Raw genomic sequence first — 17,673 nt, 5'->3', positions numbered from 1 at the left:
TGCACCCACCAACCTAACTTCATGAGGTGTTTGGATACCCAGCAGAGCCTCCTCTGTCAATTTGAACAAATTTTTAGTATGATTGCTTGGGAGGAGGCAATCTTTCATATATCTTGGCCTCTAGTCAATTAGGTCAAGACCAGCACCTTGAACCGAGCTTGGAAGCAAATTGAAAGCCAATGTAGTTGCAGGATTGGTTTTATATGGTCTCTAAAATGCACACCTCACACGCGTTTGGCTGCTGCATTTTGCATTAGTTGCTGCTTCCAAACTTTTTTCAAGGGCAGCCCCATGTAAGAACAAATTACAGTACTCTAATTGGGAGGTATCTAAGGCATAAATCACTGTGGCCTGATCTGCCTTCCACAGCAAGCTGGTTTTCCATGAGTATTGCTGGGTCCAGGAGCACCCCCAAGCTATGAACCTGATCTTTCAGGGGGAGAGACACCTCATCCAGAACTGGCTGTGATCCCAGTCCCAGATCCCAGTCCCTGCAGGTCAGTTTTCCTACTGACCTGCAGGACTTCTGACTTGTCTGGATCAAGCCTTAGTCTATTGATCCTCATCCTCTGAATAACCGAGATCACACACATATATGAGAACAGACATAGGTGAACTCCAAGAAAATGCAAAGAGTCAGGTTGGTTGGATGTTTCTGTCATAAAGAAGAACCGTACATTTCACTAAACAAAAATGAGTCTTCTTGAAGTGATTGTTTCCTTCAGGTGTACATTTCCTCAAATAGAAGTATTTCAGGCATTTTATGCCTCTTCTATCAGTAATAGCCAGCACTTTTTATTACTTAGTTTAATGAAGGAGATAAGTGTTTAATGATCAGACTGGCACATAAACAACCTCTGAGAATAACAACAAACTGGATAAGACTGTGAATATACATTTGTATGGGAAGGAAACTGACTGGGCCAAAAAAAGATATGGCTTTTTCTCTCTCTCCCTCCCTAGTTTATTAATAAAGCTTTAATATTAATCTCCTTCGTCTCTTCTTCTTATATAAAGCTGAAAGCACACACATTTAAGCCCCATTGATATGAAAATATGATGTTTAATTATGTTCTAAATTCTTCCATTGAAATCATTGGGACATAACAGTGTTTATCTTTTGTCTTGATTGTACTTAAAAGTACACTAGAATTGGAACCACATTATATAAATTAAAAAGTTGGCAAAAAATTGTCAATACTAAAGCCAAGGAAATAAACATAAAGCATTTCCCATTAGAAATTGCTAAAATCATGAATACAGAATGAGGAATATTCAGTCATTGCTGTGGTCAGAGGCAGAAGGGTTAGCTGTGTGATACTGCTCTAGACCATTTTGCTCCCAGCGGATGTTCTTCAAGTCACACACTCAATTGCAGCCTTGACAATGGCTGATTTCTGTGTGGGTGTGCAAAAGACATGCCCTTGCCTCATATTGGGAGAGTCAACTGCTTCTTTGTGTGTCGTGCACATGTCCTTGAAGCTCTCCAGCCTTCCCCTAGAGGATGTGGCCACACTGAGCTCTTCTTTTCTCTCCCAAGGTTATCCCCATAGGCTCTTTTTAATGTGCTGCCAAATAAAACTTGGCTGACACTTTCTCCACTCCTCTCTTCTCTAATTTGGCATAAGTGCCTAAGTAAAAATGCTCATGATGTTGCAAGGGTGTCATGCAGCTTCGGCTTTATTTGCTATTATTGTTGCTTTCAAGTGGAAAATTAATGTAATAGCGGTCTTCTCTCCACACACAGCGGTCTGTGCATTTGTACAATGCTTTGTGACAATGATCAGCATCCACTGGCACCAAGGGAAAAAAGTGACAGATGCTGCCTGTAAATAATGAGCTGATCCAATTTTCTTTGGAAAGGAACTTTAAAATAATCTCTTGAGCTTGGCAAGTCACAACGCTGTCCAGGGTCGCTCGAGTGTGTATTTGCTGCAATGGGTGTTTCTTTTACTCATTAGGTATGAATATTCAATAGCATTTCCATCAGAAAGACAGGAGATCAACTTCCCAGCAGCAATAACTTGTCAGACAATAAATGTTCAGGGCAACAGATTTACATAATATCTATGCACACATGGTCATTTATCTGTACAGGATCTAAAAAATGCACCCACTTTAAAAAAATAAATATGTTGGGTGCAGACTTTTTAGGGTCCTCCTTGAACATCTCTTTTGGAAATGCCATGATCTTTTCTGAAGAAGGAAATAAGTGTAAGTGTGTGTGTGTGTGTGTGTGTGTGTGTGTGTGTGTGTGTGTCTGTCTGCATGCCTGCCTTCAAGTCACATGATGTTGTTGCCTCAAATACTAAATTAACATAGGAAGGATTGAGAATTGCACTTTCATAGGGTTTCCTTAGGCAAGGAGGACTCAGACGTGGTTTTCTCAGATTCTTCCTCTGAAATATAGCCTACAGCCCCTGGTATTTATTCATAGTATCCCATCCAAGTACTAACCAGGGTTGACCCTGCTTAACATCCAAGATCAGACAGGATGTGGTGGTGCCTTTAGGATATTTAAGCCAATAGGGTGGCAACAACAGGTTTACACTTACATTGTGGTTTTGGCTTCATATCATTTGAAATCCATTCCTTTTGTATGAAGTTTTGGAAATAATAATACAAGGATATTCTCAAAGTGCATAGGTATGTAGCTGTATGTGTGTATAGAGTAGAAAATCTGCTTATAGTGTATTTGCAACAGGTATAGTCATCTTGCAGTATGTCTTCATTTGAGATGAACACTAGCATGGTGCCAGAAAAAAGTTAAGGATGCCATTCTAAACTTATTTACTAGGAATTAATTATGAGAGTTACTTTTGAGTAAATATGTTTAAACTTTTGCTGTGAGACACATTCCATAAATACTTACATATAGTAAATCGCATGGCAGAAGGGTGTTTGAAAGTTATGTGGGGTGCTTATGTCTTTTTGATTACATTTTAACATTTTAAACTGTTTTGGAAAAAATAATCTCTTAGGCCGGGTACAGACCGCTGTTTTAATTTGATTAGTTATGCTGTAGTCTTGCAGTTTGATAAAAACATACTTAACCATTTGGCAGACATGTGCCATTAAGCCCCATTCTGTGTAAACGGAATTCTCCATCAGGTTCTCCCACTGGGAGAAATACTTATGCCTTTTCTTATCTGTTGTTGCCCTAATATGCAGCAATCTAGTATATGTTCATTCTCAAATAAGTATGTTTAGTGGTGTTATGTGATTACAGACTCAGTTTTTTTCATATGTGCTGGAGTCCAAGTCACAGGTGGACTGATGAGGTCAAACCTCTCACATGACCAGACAGCCCACTATACTAAAAGCAGACTGTACAGCCACTTCTATTTTGCTTAACTCGGGATCACTGTTTCAGTTTGATTTTGTGATTATTCTGACCTGTGAATTTTAGGGTGTCCCCATAGAGGTTATAAAGTCTTCAGGATTCATTTATTCCAGACATAAGGCAAATAAAGATCTGTGAAAACAGATGGGTATTAACTATGGCACACTGTCATCATTAAATAAGAAAGATCTGTCTTCCAGTACTTGTACCAGAGTTCCCAAGTCATGAGACCTGACAATGTAGACAATGAAAATATTACTCAGTCAACAGTGAATGATATTGACCCCTTCTGATGTCATTCAGGCAGAGAATCTTGCCCTGGCTCAAGCCATTGAGTTGCTGGCCTATATGATTACAGCCTTGTTTATAGTCATCTTTACTTGAACCTTAATAGATTCTGCAGTGTTGACAATGTTCAGTAATTCCACTCATACACTGAGTCCAAGATATCTGCAAGGGACTAGGGGACAGCAGAAATAGTTAAAAATAGTCTCTTTCCAACACAGAGGATACCAATTATTTGCAATGGTTTACCTTATGCTCCTTGCCTTGTGATGGTGCAGTCGGTAAATCCATATTCTGAACACATGCTTCAGACAAAACAGACATGTATGTTCTGATCTGAAAGAAAGGATAGAAAGGAAAGTGTGTGCCTTCTCTATTATGCTAAGATAAGAGCGAAGCACCATTTTGGTTATATTAACTAATCCTAGCATGCTAAGCACAAATACTTGAGACTGTGGAATTCAGCCTCATAATATTCAGTGAAACTTACATATAGTAAATATGTATAGAATTGTATTGTGAGATTTATGTCTTGCAGTAATATAGATGTTTCCATCTAAACCAGGGATTCCCAACCTGGGGGTCGCGACCCCTTTGGGGGTCGCCTGGTTGGAATTCCCACCTGCCTCCTCCTCCTCCCCGCGGGTGCCAGCGAAGGCACCCATGAGGAGAAGGGGACGGGGATGCAAGCCCCAGCGGCCTTTGCGGCCGGAAGTCCCGCCCCTTCTTTGCCAGTGGCCTCCTTGATTGGTTGGGAGGCCAGGAAGGGGTGGGACTTCCGGCTACAAAGGCAGCTGGGGCTTGTAGGCGGTCAAAAGTCCCACCCCTTCATGGCCTCCCAACCAATCAGGGAAGCTGCGGGCGGGACTTTCGCCCACAATGGGGGTCGCGGCCCAACAAAGGTTGGGAACCGCTGATCTAAACCATTTTATTGCCCCCCCCCTTACCAGATACAATGTTCTCACAGTTAAGGTTCTCAGTCCTGTTGAATAAATGTATGGTTAGGGTTAACTATAATAAAATGTTGCCATTAGTCATTCTAAATTGTATATTTTTCTTACACTTACAATAGCACCTACTGTCATCTTAATACAGTAGATTGAGGAATGGGCTAGAGCTTTGGGGAAAGTTGGGAGATGGAGAGAAGCACATGAGCTTCCTGCCAGATCTCAGTTACTTTTCATGCCTCCTCATGAGGCATGAGCAATAGCAATAGCAAGTACATTTCTATACCGCATATCAGTGAACTTAAGCACTCCCTAAGTGGTTTACAATGTGTAAGCTAATTGCCCCCAACAAGCTGGGTACTCATTTTACCAGCCTACGAAAGGATGCCTGAGTGAGGGGCTACAGTATAGGCATTTAACCACTGTGCCACCTCATGCCAACCTATATTTAAAGAGCTGGTAGGTGGTAGCAGTAATTGCTCTTCTTAATATCAAAAAGGAATAATGCATCATCTACCAGCTGTTTAAAGGTGGAGAACATTGTGATCTGAAGTATAATTGGTTTGTGATTGGAGCAGAGAAAGGTCTCTCAATTTGGTATGTATGGCCCCTCTTCTTTTTCCTTTGGCTCAGTCTGCAAGCTGGCAAAATCTGTATCATATATACTCAACTATAAGTTGACCTCATGTATAAGTCAAGCACAGTTTTGGGGGCCATGATTATAGATTTTGCCATGTTCTCTACATAAACTTGGAGACTCCTTCAGTGTGTGCATGGCAAGAGTGCCTTTAAATTAGGCTTTTTGCTTCACCATTTCAGTCTTCATTTCCCAGACAGCACTGGCAGGAGGGGGACTCTGTTTAACAACAGTCAGTCACCCAGGACTCTTTCTGCTTGGCTCGAGAGAGAAAGAAACTCCTCTCTTGACTGTATGGGGAAATTTGAAAGAGCTGCTATCACATTACCATACTGACCCTTAAATAACCCGACCTGGGATTTTGGGGTCAATTTTGGGGCATAATTTTTTTCTACTTACAGGTGAGTATATATGCTATATTTCCCACTGCTGGCTATGCAGACAACAGTACACACCAGCAGCTATTTCGTTATCATTTGAGCACATTTTAAAGCTCTCTTCACATTATTATAATGCCTACTTTCAGTCATTTTTATGGCAATCAAATGTTTTTATCAGATAAATGTTCAGCAACATTTTGTTGAATGAGCAGAGGACCTGATTCACAATTCAATCCAGGAAGTGCCCTTAATAAAGCCTATAATGGTTCTCCAAGATAGTTTTATTTGAAGATAACTAGTATAGCATTTTTTTTAAAAAAAAAATTACTAATTCAGATGTAACTTGGGGAATTAGTAGTACCATCTAAAGACACCTCTGCAAAAGATGGTCTCTGGAGGAAGACATGTGATTCATAATGGCTACAGTTTCATTGTGGAGTCACATAAAGACTGCCATGGGCAAATGGTGTCACAGCATATCATATTGGCTAAATGTGTTTGTGCAGGAACGTAAAGTCAAAGGCTTTCATGGCTGGCATCCATAGTTCTTTGTGGGTTTTTCAGGCTATGTGGCCATGTTCCAGAAAAGTTTCTTCCTGATGTTTCGCCAGCATCTATGGCTGGCATCTTCAGAGAATGCTTTGCCTGGAAAAACTGGGTGTATATATACCGTGTGAGCCAGGGAATACAGGAGTGATTTGCAGACAATTAGCAGACATTAATCCTCTTTTACATTAGCCTCCCAGCCTGAGGCCAGCCATCAGCACAGAAGCAATACACATGCAAATCACTCCTGCATTCCCAGGCTCACACAGTATATATACACCCAATTTTTCCAGGCAAAGAATTCTCTGACGATGCCAGCCACAGATGCTGGCAAAACGTCAGGAAGAAACTTTTCTGGAACATGGCCACATAGCCCAAAAAAACCACAAAAAACTATATTTGTGCAGGAACAACTTTACAGCTGATGCTCAGAGTCATGCTCATGATCAGTGACATCTGAATGGTGTAACATCTCCCCTCACATAGCCCCCTGATGGACGCAGTGATGATACAGATTTCTTTGGGGAAATGAAAGGAGCAGTGAGAACTAGAAACAAACATTCTTTTGTCTTCAAACAATACAAAAATTGTTTATGAGATTGCTCTGCGTAAGGATTCATTTCATATTTATAAAATACTCAGAAATGCAACATTTTTTACACAAAAAAATTCAAACATCAAGTCCAACGTATGTGTTGTCAAATCTAGGGTAAACAAGAGCATGTCAGAGGATTCAAGAAACAAATTCATCCTGTTCCGCAGGCCAAAAACTATCCAGCTAACACTATTTGCTAAAACAAACTTTGCCTTTCTAAGTTTTTAAAACTCACTTCACCATTGCTGGAACAGCTGCTGCTGTTGTAACCCTGTTAACTGCACAGAGCGCAATAATCTGAAAAGCAATGCTTACCCTCCACAAGCCAACCGAAAGAGAGTTCATGTGGAGGAAAAATGACAAAATTATGGGGTCTTTGCATACCAGAGCTTTCAGACTGGGCACTTTGTGCTGCACAGTATCATTGAGAGATTCACTAGAGGTATTTGGCAAGGCAAATCCAGACCATATGGCTGTCCATGCAATGCCCTAGCAAATGTCGCTACTGAAGATGGGTCAAGTAAGGTTTCATTTCTGGGGTAAAAAGCCTTCCAATCCAGTTTTGCAAATGCCATGCTCATTATCTCCAATTGCAACATAGCCATACACATACACCTGTGACAGCTGTCAGCACAGCTGGTTGTGAGCAATGAACCAAAAGAATCAATATCTTCAGCCCTCCTGTTCCCCTATAATGTGAGTGTATCTTGATGATGGACATGAGGTGTGACAGAAGCTCTGGAGTATTGATATCATGTCACTGACTGTCTCCTCATTTTAGCCTAGAGCTTGTACTGTTTCACCAGCTACTGAATCCCCATATTAACACTGCTTATTTGACTTTCTCTGGAAGGGTGGACATCATTATATTCAGCAACACCTTTCCAAACAGAATGTGGCAGTTTTCAGGTGTTGAGAAATCTGCTTGGAGGCAATTCTTGTTTTCTGCTCTACTGACTGAGCAAGTGGATAGTTCAGGTTCTGTCTTTTTAACCATGAGAAACTGTTTAATGAAAAAACAGTAGAAAATTTAGGATCTGAACACCAAAATCTGTGAGCAACCAGTGTTAAACAAAAGTTCCTTGTCATTATGTACCATAGCCTTTTGAAAGAGACCTAGCTGTTAGATCAGTTACGTAGTGGGAAACAAAGTAGAATTCCATCTGTACACTAACATCAACAAATCAGAAGGACGGAGGCAGCAACATCCATCTCAATGCATCCCAGTTGTTGTAGTATGGGCCATGGGAGGACAAATTTGACTCTCTGTTCTGAATAACCTTTAAGACAGTTTATTGTTGTGCTATGAGCAAAGAGGAAATGATTGCCTGAGAGGGTACTGGATGACACTTTATCCTAATGTATAAAAGAGCTCTAACCTGATTCAGCATGAGTCTCTTTCTGTCTCTTTACCTTTCCTTCATTGGCTTCAACTCCACTGTATACCCTGATGCAAAACCATCTTGGTGAAAGGGAAGACTACCACCGTAATCACCTTGTTATCCAACCCTCAAGGATGGGCTATGCCAGTAGGTACTCCCACACCCCTTGCAAAGGGGGAAAGGAATTACCAGTCTGAATCTCAATAGAACATGATCTTACCACAACAAACAGACTGATGCCAGGATCCCCACTACCAGATCACTGTCATTCTGTCGGTCTGGGAAAGCGGCCAAATGGCTGATAAGGTCAGCTCAGTTCCCAAACAAACAAATAAACCCCAAGTGGCAGAGCCAGAGCTAAGTAATAAAGTCTTTGAGTCTAAGTGTAGTATCTCAAGAGGTATTACCAAAAGATTTGTCAAGACTTCCGAGGTCCAGGGTGTCAGATAGGCAGGTTGATAAGACAGTCCAAGGTCAAGGGTTTCAGATAATCAAGATGGGTAAGCAGTCCAAGAAGCAAGGGTTCAGGAACCAGAGACAATCTTTCCTCAAGAAGGTCAGATAATCACTGGCAACTAGACACACATGCTCCAGCTGCCTAAATAGGCAAGCAGCAGGCATTCAGTTGTATCTGATTAGCAGCTTGTTTCTGATAAAGCCTTCACGACGTTTGAAGGCTCTCCTTTTTGGCTCGACGCTCCCTGAAAGTAGGCATACTTCCCTGATTCTCCTCTATATTCACAGACTTGGCCACAGGCAGACTTGGCTGCTGAACCTCTGGAGAAGCCCCAGACTCTGCTACAGCAGAGCTAGGACCTGCCTCAGGCTCCCCAGTTGCAGGCTCGGGTCCCAGAGGCTCTGGCTCATCCTCTGAGCCTTCTGAGTCATCCTCCAGGCTGGGCATGACACTGTCTAGTATTTCAAACCAGATTTAGAGTATGCCCTGTCCTATGTGTTGAGCAGATGTCACTTTAGAATAACCCCACAGTTGTTGTGACAGAAATAGAGTCTTCAGACACCTTGGAATTAATAATTTATGTGAATTAATTTTGGCAACCTTGACACCAACCCAGACACTATTCCATCAGTTGCTGGGGGAACTCTTAGGCAGTGGAGGAGGTAATATATCAACATGCACTTGTATGGGATTAATGAATTTCATTTATGATTTGAAATAATCTAGCACATGCATTAGATCCAAGGATCGTATAATTGGCTATTGTAATTAGCTTTGATATACAGTAATGGTGACCAAATCAGCTATACTATTCAAAAGTCTTTTTATCCCATTTGAGAAGCAAAGAGGAAAGTCACTATATGCAGCACAAAAACAAGGGAGAAATTGATGGGTCTTCATTTGAGCCTGGAAGCCCTAGAGCTAAGAAGCATATGTATTCAAATTGTCCTGGATGAAGTAAAACGGTTTTCTTAAATGTGTTGGACTGTAATAAAATATGGCACTTTTTGATAATTAAGTTATCCCTAGTTTTAATTTTCCATCATTCATCACCTTGTCTCCCCCATTATTCAAGGACTGAGGCAAAGGTCACAGAATTATGGAATAAGGGAAGATATAAAGGCCATCTAGTCTATCCTAATTCTTATCATTATCTTCATCATCATAGATTCGTAGAGCTGGAAGAGATTCTATGAGCCATCAGGCCCAACCCCTTGCTCATAGCAGGATCTCTTGTTAGAGCATCTCAAGCAGGTAGCTGTCCAGCCCCCTTTTACATCCAGCATCCAGAAAAGGAGACCCCACCACCTCTCTAGGCAATTGGTGTCATTGTCAAACTTCTCTTATTGTCTTTGTACTTCACCTTTCTCCCCCAAACCAAGACTCAGATTAGATTACAAATGAAAACAAATATTATTTTGGCCCAAAGCAGAGAGGCAAAACAGAGTGGCTTCCAGCTGCTCTGGGGACATGGTGTTTAGATGACTGACACCCCCAATGTGGCCCGAAACCTCTATCAACAGGAGAGGATTTAATCCACTCCTGTCAGTGGCCTGTTTGGGGCCACATCAGCTGCCCACTTTGGGGATGGCCCATGCAATCACTGAGGTCCTAGAGCGATCACAGCCAGAGCAGCTGGAGATCGCTCCTTTTGGGTCGTCTGCTTCAGCCCATAGTTAAAATATACAAAAAACATTAAAATGGAATGAAACTTTTATGAACACTAAAAAAAGTTTAAAACAATTAAAAATCTTACAAAGCACTTTTAAAATCAGTAAAAACAATACAGCAATCCCTTCTGTCAGATCCTGACTCTCTTAACTATATTTTTCAAAAAGATTTTTTTCAAAGAACTGCAGTTTCACATTGCCCAGCATACTATTTCCATAATTATTCCTGAGAATACCAGGGCGGGGACTTAAAATTATATAGAATAAAACTTTTCTAATTTGAACAGATGAGGCACCAAAGTAGAAAGTTGTATGATATATGACCAATATATCCAACAGACAATCCTATAACATCCAAACAATGATACCTTTATGGGGCTGACCAAAATGCACAATTACATGCTGCAAGTTTTTGAACTCATACTGGCTACTTCATCAGGCAAACAGAAGGAAAAAATTGAGGGTGTTAGTCATATGCCTGAATTTTCTGTTTCTGGTATTAGTTCAGATGGTAGGGAGAGCTATCTGCAGGCTGGCACCTTCCCCTTTGGCCATGTGGTCATTGGTAGATTTTCAAAGTCAAGGAAATTTAGTGTCCCCCTACAATTCAAGGAAAATGTTTCCTTGAAATCCTGCATGTCTCCTCCCTTTGTGAAGCAACAGGGTCCTATGTAGGTAGAGAACACTAAATTTCTCAATAAGTCTTCATGTTTCACATCAGGAAAGCTTTAGTTGGTCTAGAAGTAAAGCATGCCACTCAGTGCCAATATTAGGGGGAAATGCTTTATCTTTGTTGGAGGCAGAAGCCTCAGATGGCAGAGTCCCAGCACACTGGCTCTCTCTTTAAAATTCCCCTGTGATGGCTAAAATGTGGTATCTTGAAATCCAAAAAACATCTAGGAGTAGTCGTGTTGGCCATATAGCAAATCCTATAACATGCCACTGATTTTGGTTGGCCCCATAAAGGTATCATTGTGTGGATGTTATTGCATTTGCTATATGGCCAACACAGCTACCCCTAGATATCCAACAGACATTTATCTAAGGACATTCACTCAGAAGATTTTGTTGTACAAATACTCAGGTAGATGAGGAAGGGCTCAGGTGTATGTGTATGAAGGAACCTCCATTCAAGACTAAAATAGAAGCTGGCATCTTAGATTGTACTCAAAGGCTTTAAAAGAATTTGTACTGCTCCTCATCTATTAGCAGGGTAGGTCAGTCATGCATGAACACACACAAAAATGCTTCTTTTATGCAAATGATGAATCATGGTGTTTTACTGAAGTAACTACAGTACAAGGAAACTGGGAAATACATCTCAACCACTGTTAATTTGAAAGGGGAGAAATCACCTAACCACTGGATAAAAATGGCACAAACTGAAAATACTGTTTTCTTCCCTAATTAGTTTAATGGTTGCCTTGTCCTGAATAAGTGCTTTACATCTCAGGAAACTTGAGATAACTTCCAGTTAGCATGAGACTTCTGTGTCTGTGTGTATGTGTTAAATTATCCCCCTCCTTCCAGTAGAACATTTCTAGCTGGCCTAGCAATGTCCTACATTATATGATGCATTAATAATAGTTTAACAGATGTTGCACAGTGGAACATTAAAAGGCAAGTTGAAAAAGTCTCATGTGTTCCTTTGTGAGTATCCTGGGACTGTCTCTGCTTACGACAGATTTTACATTCCTCCCAAACCAAAAAGAGACAACAGTTCATATTCCAAAGAACTATGGTTGCTACATACAGTTATGGCTGTACCCACAGAGCCAAAGCTAAAGAAAAAGGCAATCCTACTTCTTTGAGGCCTGTAGACAAGGTCTGCATTCATCTAGCATCAATTAGCACTTCAGGGCCCCAGCCAACTCCCGTCAAAGTCAAACTGATTATTTTAATTAGCTTTGTTTCCACTTAAACCCCTGACTTTTCTTGCTTTTTATGGCAACTGATTTCAAAGTTAAATCATTAACTCAAATCGCAGCCCAATTAAAAACTCCACCATTAAATCTTACTTTTTTAACATCTTGGCTTGAGATAATTAACATACGCTGTAGAATAATAACCATAAGACTTATTCCCACTGCCACATTCCACATCTTTTATGAAACACACACATTAAGTTATGTTTCTTCTGACTCTTCTTTCTTGACCACAAATACCTCAAGATGTTTCCTCTTCACTGTGTTTGTCCAATGTAGCCATTCATGAAGTGGTAGAGAGATTGAAAAATTTAAATTTATGTTGTTCCCTAGCCTTAGGTCCTACAGCAAACAAGTAGTTATAACATTTATTTAATGACATTTAAATCCTCTCTTCTATGATGGAGTCCAAGGCAGTCTCCATGAGGTTTAAAGTGGTTTCCCAGGACCTGTTTAAATAAGATGAGAAAGCCCCAGAGAGACTGAGATTGAGAGAGGCTTTGTTCATCTTATCCACATTTTGCATTATTAGTGAGCATTTAGAATATCTTGTACACTGGGACACCATTTTGCTATGTCATTATATCTAATGGGACTTGAGCATCCGCGGTTTTGTTATACACAGGGGATCTTGGAACCAAACCCCAGCATATAACAAGGGTCCACTGTATTACCAGACTTTGGCTGTTTCAAGCAATTTTTTCAAAAGCCATTTGTTCTGCAGATCTTCCACTTTCTTAAGGAACTAATTATTTAACCATTTAACTTAATTTGCATTTGAAGAGACATCTTCTGCTTCAACAACAGATTGAAACTTCAGTGAGTTTGCTTTCTTTCTTTCTTTCTTTGAATAAGTGAAAAAGTACAGCCTATCTACAACATTTTGATTTAAAAGCAAAAAGTGTAGCATCAAAGGTGATTCAATAAAGTTTTGATCTGACAACGGAGTCAGTGATTCTGAAAGAAGTCAGTGGAGTTTTTGTATGATTGTGCTTTGAGAATCTTGAAGGGTGGCACATAAAGAGTTAAAGAGTCTTCTGTGAAAATGTGGAATATTTTTCCTCCCATAAAAAGATAAGACTAACAATGGCTAGTTGGCTTTTTTTAACTGAAAGTGCCTGCTTGGAGACCAAAACCATGAGAAGAAGGGGAAAGGCAGGGATCAGAGGACTGTTTGTTTTTTAACCCTTCATTCAAGTATTGTATTCTGAAAGCAGAATGGCAAAAACTACAGAAGAACAAGAATTTTCTCAAAAAAAATTATGAGAGTAGCTGGAGAAGATTAGATCTTTGAAAAAACAATGTGAATAAGGCAAAGGAAGAGATTTTAAAACGGAAAGCAGAATTGAATCAAGATGAGAATCAGATGGAGGATAAAGTAGGATCTTTGGAAAATAAAACAGAAAGTATAGATGGAGAGTTAATTTTAGTTATGGGGAAGATCTGGGTTAATAAAAATATGAGCTAAACAAGATCAGGTTGAGTTGTTGAAGAAAGGTCGTGCTAAATATGCTGACTGTTTGGGCACTGCTATAATAAAAAAGAATGAGATGTTTTTTTACAAAGTGAAAATCTTAAAATACAGGATGAAATTGGGAAAGACGTGCCAAGAGGGAGAGATTAAACTTGTTAGGTAAAACCTCTGGGGTAAGAATGAATATGTTGTCTAATTTGATGTTTTGGTCTTAGATTGTATTGTTTCTTGTAAATGATGGCAGGGGGAATTTGTTTCAAATTGCATGGCTGGGTGAAAAAAGTGGGAAAGCCAAAGAGTTAAATATGAAATCTAAAGTGAAGAAGGGGTTAAGAAAGGTAGGGTAAGATGTGCTAAGAATGTTGGTTATAACACAGAGATGGATTAATGAAAAATATACTTAAATGAATTGAATTTATATGAGATTAAGATCTTAATGGAAAACTTTTTAGAATTTTGTGGAGGGGGAAATGTTAATAATAATAATAATAATTTGTTTTATTTATATACCGCTATTCCAAAGATCATAGCGGTGAACAGCAAGTAAGCTAAGTAGCTAATTAGCAAGTAAGCTAATTTGCCCCCAACAGTCTGGGTACTCATTTTAGCGACCTCGGAAGGATGCAAGCCTGAGTTGAGCTTGTTGTGGGAGATTGCTGTTAAAAATGATAGGCCTAGTAGAAATGGACAAATTATTTTGCTTGATTAGAGATAGATCATTAATATCATTTTTGAAAGACTGGAAGCTCCTCATGAACTTTTACCAAAGAAGTAAGAAAATGACTCAGTTATATTTGGTTCTGATGATTAGAAAATATTGAATATGGAAGGAAGAGAATATGTGTTTATGTTAGAGACTGAGGCATGAAATATTAAATATGTGTGTACCTAGAGATGCTGAAAAGAAGATGGGAAGTCATCTTTCTCCCCTCTTTCTGTCTGTCTTTCTTTTTCTTTAGTTTTAGGATTTTTTAATGTAGTGTGAAAACTGGTAATACATTTTAAAAAACTAAAAAGAGTTTCTACATCTTGAAGTCGCCAATGATATCACCACCACTTACCACCAATATGGTATTCCTGTTGTGAATATGAATGAAAATTTCCTGAGTTTTCTATTACTACAGCACACAGTTCTGTTCACTAGCTATGAAGCTATCATCTCCTGCATGTTGGTGCTTGCTGTCTGAAAGCCAAGACATCCCAGCATGTTAGAAACAAAGAACTATTTCTCTCTTACTGATATGGGCACAAAAGAAGTCCTATGGCTCTGCAATAGGCCTACTAGAGATTAAATAGAGAGTAATTAATTGGCTGTTGCTGCTGGCTAACACAACACTCAGAGAGATGTTATCTGCTGTCCCATGTGGATTAAGAATTCATAATGCACAAATCACTCTTGGTACTTTGTTTTGCCTTGAGTTGTACTGTACACAAATCAACTTGTCAAAGAAGTTGATTAATGAGATGAAGTTCAGAAACACAGAAGACAATCCATTAGCCTATCTCTCCTATCCATCTTATCTTCCTATTCAGCAGCCATCCAAGAGAATGGCTGGATGAGCTAGAAATCAGGTTAAAATCTGGCATCCTGCGATATTTATCAGCTCAATGACATCCTGTTCTGGAGATACCTCATTTTCTTCATCTGTAGAAGAGCAGGGCAACATTAAGAGTAGTGAGTTTCTCTCTCTCTCTCTCTCTCTCTCTCTCTCTCTCTCTCTCTCTCTCTCACACACACACACACACACACACACACAAATGGAGAGAGATGAGAAAAATAACCAAATACACTGTTTGTAAACTTCATTGGGTCCAAAATAATGCAGTCAGGTTGCTGACTGGGGCATATTATAGGGATCATATAACCCCCTTGCTGAAACAGTTCTATTTGTTGCCAATCCATTTCTGGACAGAATTCAAAGTGCTGAGTATTAGTTAGAAGTTCTGGCTACTAGTTAGATTTTTTTTTCTTTTGGGAGAGGCGGGATAAAAATAAAACCTATTATTATTAATAGCGAATCAAGTTATATAGGTGTATATAGAGATAGAGATAAGAAAAAGATTAGAGGAACTATTTCTTAAGTAGACAGTGTATTAACTAGCTAGGGACACAAGGAAGACATTTCAAAAGAATTAGGACACTGGAGAGTGCAAGGGAAGAAGATGGATGAATGGAGTGAAAGGGTATTAGCAACATGAGAAGGATGAGTATAAGTCGAAGGGTATGTGGCATAAATATAGAGAATGAATATGATGAAGATGGGAAGGAAGTGAAAGGATGTAGAGGAGGGTATGAGTAAGTGAAAGAGTAAGGCAAAGAGTGAGTAGGAGAAGGAATAGGAGAAGGAGGAAAGACTATGTTGTAGGAAGGAATGGGTGAATAAGTGAATATGACAGTGAGAAGCAGAAGGTGTGAAGGTATGTGGAATGGATATGTAATGATGGGAAGGTAATGGCATAAAAGATTGAAATGTAATATATAGTACAAGATTTATAAGGGAATAGAATGATCATTAATGGGGATAAAAGGAGGATGTTGGTGAAGGTATACTATATCAATAGGATATTTGATGTTATTGTAAATAATAGGCTGTTGAAGTGTTTGCAGTGATTTTCATGTTTAATATTTTTGGATATGATTGAAATGATGAATAAAAAATATTTTTTTAAAAAAGTGCTGGCTATGACATTCAAAGACCTATACAGTTTGGTTCATTTGAAAAACCTCGGTCCCACCACCGTCCCAGTGATGTCTGGTGAGGACACAAAAGAGAGCCTTCTCAGTGGCTGCTCCCAAGTTGTGGAACACTTTTCCCTGGAAGGTCCATTTGTCATCATCCCCCAGCTGTCTTTCCACTGGCAGTTAAAGACCTTTTTCCTTAAGGAAGATTTTATTTTTAGTGTGTTGTGGCAGATGAAGCATTTAATGGTGGGAGGGATGTAGTGCTTTTATTTTATTGCATTTTAAGCATCTTTTAATTCTGTTTTTAACTTGTTTTTAACTGTTTTTAAAACAGGAACGTATATCGTGAAGTTGAAGGCTTTCATGGCCAGCATCCATAGTTTTTTGTGGGTTTTTCGGGCTATGTGGCCATGTTCTAGAAGAGTTTATTCCTGATGTTTCGCCAGCATCTGTGGCTGGCAACTTCAGAGAAAGAAGATGCCAGCCACAGATGGTGGCGAAACGTCAGGAATAAACTCTTCTAGAACATGGCCACATAGCCCAAAAAAACCACAAAAAATTAGGAACTTATATCAGTTGTGTTTTAACTTTCATACTAAGAATTTTTGAGTTGTATTGTGCTTTTTAAATCTTGTACGCCTCCTTGTATGCTGTACTGAGAGAACAGTGGGAAATTAATTAATATTTGAGTTTATATTTTTATGAACAATATTCATTTATATCATGCATACCCATATACACATACATACAGTAGTGTTCAGGTCTAACCAACTGTTGGGCTAACTGAAATGGGGTCCATGTGTGTGCTATAGGTTATAGTCCAAGTATTACAACTGCAAGAAAGATCTGAAAATGGGAGACGTCGGCAGCTTTCACATAGTGCTTGACATTACCCCCCCCCTCCCCCATTATACTACCTAGTAACAGCCAGTCAGAAATTTAGCACAATGAAACAAGTATAATGATATTTCTCTTCATCTGTCAATTCATACACTTCAAGCCACAACTTAACTTCTCTCTTTTCTGTATTGGAGTGGCCAATTTAGTGCTTCTATCTGTTTTGAATAATTCAACCTAAGAAACCAACAACCTTTCAAGAGGAAACATAATATCACCCACAGTAATGTCATAAAACCATGCAAAGTATCACTAATTACCATAATACGTAAGAGAACACAGGATTAATATAGTTAATCAAGTTTCCACCAGGAATGTCTGCAGAGTTGGCTTGTGAGAAGACCATGATATAGATGCTAAATATTTTCAATAGGAAGTTAAAATACAGGGCAAACTTGCATTGCTAGAATGCTAAAAATGTTTACTCAGAATCATGATCCATTACATTCAGT

General features: G+C 39.4%; 1 protein-coding gene across 4 annotated transcripts in view; it reads left to right on the top strand.

Moving 5' to 3' along the window:
* Positions 1–17,673, top strand: part of LOC149322051 (protein shisa-6-like) — a 404,892-nt gene that overhangs the window by 132,926 nt on the left and 254,293 nt on the right. The gene's annotated exons all lie outside the window — the stretch shown is intronic.

The sequence above is a fragment of the Sceloporus occidentalis genome, unplaced genomic scaffold, assembly GCF_023333645.1.
Source record: "Sceloporus occidentalis isolate IW3139 unplaced genomic scaffold, rSceOcc1.0.p SCAF_1, whole genome shotgun sequence".
Taxonomy (NCBI): domain Eukaryota; kingdom Metazoa; phylum Chordata; class Lepidosauria; order Squamata; family Phrynosomatidae; genus Sceloporus; species Sceloporus occidentalis.
The sequence above is the reverse complement of the archived record's forward strand: the minus strand, read 5'-3'. Positions and strand labels throughout refer to the sequence as shown.